This window comes from Sturnira hondurensis, unplaced genomic scaffold, assembly GCF_014824575.4.
Source record: "Sturnira hondurensis isolate 20B ecotype Veracruz unplaced genomic scaffold, ASM1482457v3 Scaffold0008916, whole genome shotgun sequence".
NCBI lineage: Eukaryota > Metazoa > Chordata > Mammalia > Chiroptera > Phyllostomidae > Sturnira > Sturnira hondurensis.
This window is the reverse complement of record NW_028081547.1, coordinates 2,813,131-2,816,694: the sequence shown is the minus strand read 5'-3', so window position 1 is coordinate 2,816,694 and position 3,564 is coordinate 2,813,131. Positions and strand designations below refer to the sequence as shown.

Here is a 3,564-nt window from a genome sequence, read left to right as displayed (position 1 = left end):
TGAAATTATTTTTCTGTCATCTTAAGATAGTACTTTACTAAAATTCATATTTTTCTCCCTGGCTGGTGTAGCTCAGTGGATTGAGCATGGGCCTGCGAACCAGACAATTGGGGTTCAATTCCCAGTCAGGGCACATGCCTGGGTTGCAGGCCAGTTCCCGGCAGGGGACAGTTCCCAGTAGGGGATGCACGAGAAGCAACCATACATTGATGTTTCTCTTCCTCTCTCCTTCCCTTCCCCTCTAAAGATAAATAAATAAAATTTTTTTAAAAAATCATATTTTTCTTCATTTCTTCATCCAAAGATCCAGCTTTATTATCCTTAATCTCTACTTATAATGAAGGAAGTTGGACAAAACATTCCTATTAGAAAATATTTTTATATATTATAGTTCAGTAGATTCTTCAAAGCATTCTGGCTAGCATTATCTATTTATTATTTCCATTTATTTATTAAAAATAAACTTTCTATTTACGAGTCCTGTCTCCTTGGGTTCTTCTTAGACCTGAATGTCTGAGACTTCCCGTTTTTGATCATTTTAACCGTCTGGTAGAGTACCAGTCAGGTGTTCTGTAGAATGGCCTTCAGTTGGGTTATGCTGATGTCTCTCTTGCAATTAGACTGGGGTGTGTGTTCTTGAGAGACAGACCACAGAGATATAATGAGATTCTCATCACATTGCCAAGAGTACAGAACATTGACATGTTTTATCACCAATGATGTTAACTTTGATCACCTGACTGAGGTACCGTTTGACTCTCTCCACCTTCCCCTCCCATTCCATACTGTTTTCTTTGGAAGAAAGTCACGATTTACAGACCGTATTTAAAGACTGGGGGGTTATGTTCCCTCTCCTTGAAGGAAAAGTATTTACATAAATAATTTGGAATTCTTCTGCACAGAAGATTTAAATATTCTCCATTTACTTGTTTAATTATTATTTGTATCAGTATGGACACATGGATATTTATTTTCTTCTTTGAGTTATAATCCAATACTATTTTATTTAGTTGTTCAAATTGTCTCAGCTTTGGCTATGAGTAGCTCTTCTGGTGTCCTCTGACAAACCTCCATCCTTGTGGGTGAATTGTGTGTGTGTATGCACTTCCTTCCTTCCTTCTTTTTTATTCATTTTAAAGTATATTTTAATGATTATGCTATTACAGTTGTCCCAGTTTTTCTCTCCCTTTTATCCCCCTCCTCCCTGCACTGAGCCCCACCCTCCAGCATTCCCCCACTTTAGTTCACATCCATGGGTTGTACATATAAGTTCTCCATTTCCTATACTATTCTTAACCTCCCCCTGGCTACTTTGTACCTACCATTTATGCTTCTTTTTTTTTTCTATTTAAAAGTTTTTATTGTGATTTCTTATTTTTATACCTGAATAACAACTTTCCCAAAGGGATGATGATACGTCATGTTTATTCTAAAAAGGACATATAGATAGTATGTTGATAGCATTTCATCAGTGGTATCATCGACTGTCTTAAAATTCCTTGGTTAAGCCCTGACTGGTGTGGCTCTGTTGGTTGGGCTTCATCCCACAAAGCAAAAAGCTGCCAGTTCGATTCCTGGTCAGGACACATGCTTGGGTTGTGGGTTTGGTCCCTGGTCATAGTGTGTGCAGGAGGCAACCAATCAATGCTTCTCTCACACATCGATGTTTCTCTCTTCTTTCTCCCTCCTTTCTCCTCTCTCTGAGGGGAGCTTCCTGTACGCAGCCACTGAAGACATGGCCTGCCCTAGAGTTTGATTAGAGCCCAGGGGCTGCTGGAAACAGGAAGCTTTGCTGGTTGAAGCGGTCCGGTGCTGTGATTTGGGGTCTTTAGCGGGTTTAGTCCAGACCAGGGCCTCCCGCACATGGAGAGCAGCTCCCAGCTTCTGAGCCACCCCCACCATCTCGGAGTCAAATTCCAGAGAGCTGCTGTCCTTGAGTAGGTTGACTTTCTTCTCCATCTCCTGATACTGGGCCAGGGCGTCCCTCCTCTTGCCCTGGTTGTACAGCAGCACAGCGTAGTTGAGGTTCACCAACGGGTTACACTTATCCAGGTGGACTGCTTCTGCGTAGGCTCTCTTGGCCTTCTCAGTATCTTCGAGATTGGTCAGAGCCACAGCCAAGAGCATGTAGAGCTCCCCCATCTTTGGCTGGAAGTTGATGGCTGCACAGAAAATGGAAAGCTGAGGCATACTGCTGCGTGGTCAAGTGGACAAGGCCCAGATTATAGAGAATCTTCCAATCAAAGGGTGCCAAGTAGTTGGCTCGTTTCGGGCAGCTGATAGCTGCTACGTATTTCTTCTTGCCAAAGAAACAAACACATTCCAATGTTATTCCAGAGTGGAGACTTTCTGGAACAGCACAAGCTACAACTCTGTATTTGGTGAGGGCAACATCAAAATCTCCGTGGGTCTGCATCATGCTGCCTGCTGCCGAGATGGCCTTGTAGTTGGTAGGGTCATAAGTCAGTGCGTTTCCAAGGTGTTCAAATGACTTCTGGTAAATGCCAAGCTGTAAGTAGAGTAATCCTAGAGTTGTAAGAAGTTCTGTGTTTTCTGGTGAGAATTCCACAGCTTTCTTGTAGATTTCGATGGCTTTGTCCAAGTTTCCCTCCAACAGGTGAATCTTCCCCAACATTATATAAGTCAGATCATGCCTGTTAAGATGTAGGGCATGGTGCAACTGGTCTCATGCCTGTTGAACTGTTTCAGATAAATGTAGCAAACTCCTAGGTTATGACAGATCTCCCAATCTTTCTGGTTAAGCTTAGCTGCTTCGTTATATACTTCAGTGGCAGCTTTATGTTTTCCCAAAAGAAATAGAGATCTGGCCACCTGCTTGAGGTTATCAAGCACACTGAGGGCTGAGAACAGCACACGTCTGAAAGAGTTCCAGCGAGTCTTGGATATTTCCTTCCAGGCGAAATATCAAAGCTTGGACAGAGAGAGCATATTCACATAACCCCTGGGTCTCCCAAAGCTGTTCTTTGATAACACCCTTGCATGTTTCATAATCCTTCTGGATATAGTGGAGATGTATCAACCAGTTCTGCTTCTCCAAAATAGGAAACTCGAGAGCTTTTTTGAGCTGGGGGTTCTGAGATTCAGCAGATGCAGTGGGTTCTCTAGGTTGTGCTGTGACCCCCATATGGGAGGCAACAGATCAATGTTTCTCTCTCACATCGATGTTTCTCTCTCTCCCCCATCCTTCTCCTCTCATCACAGCCCTCTCCTCAGCCATCTTGGATCCGCCCACGGCTGCGCGGCCCCCATTTATGCTTCTTATTCCCTGTACCTTTCCCCCACATTCCCCTGTCTTCCTTCCCACTGATAACCCTCATATGATCTCCATTTTTGTGATTCTGTTCCTGTTCTAGTTGTTTGCTCAGTTTGTGTTTGTTTTTTAGGTTCAGTTGTTGGTCATTGTGAGTTTACTGTCATTTTACTGTTCAGTAAAATATATATTACATATATATATATTTAAATATTTTATTTATTTATTTTTAGAGAGAGGGGAAGGGAAGGAGAAAGAGTGGGAGAGAAACATCAACGTGTGGTTACCGCTCA

General features: G+C 42.7%; 1 pseudogene; it reads right to left on the bottom strand.

Annotated features, from left to right (window-relative positions):
- Window positions 1-1,350: 1,350 nt before the first annotated feature.
- On the bottom strand, window positions 1,351-3,117 carry LOC118993866 (Bardet-Biedl syndrome 4 protein-like; annotated as a pseudogene).
- Between the last annotated feature and the right edge of the window lie 447 nt (window positions 3,118-3,564).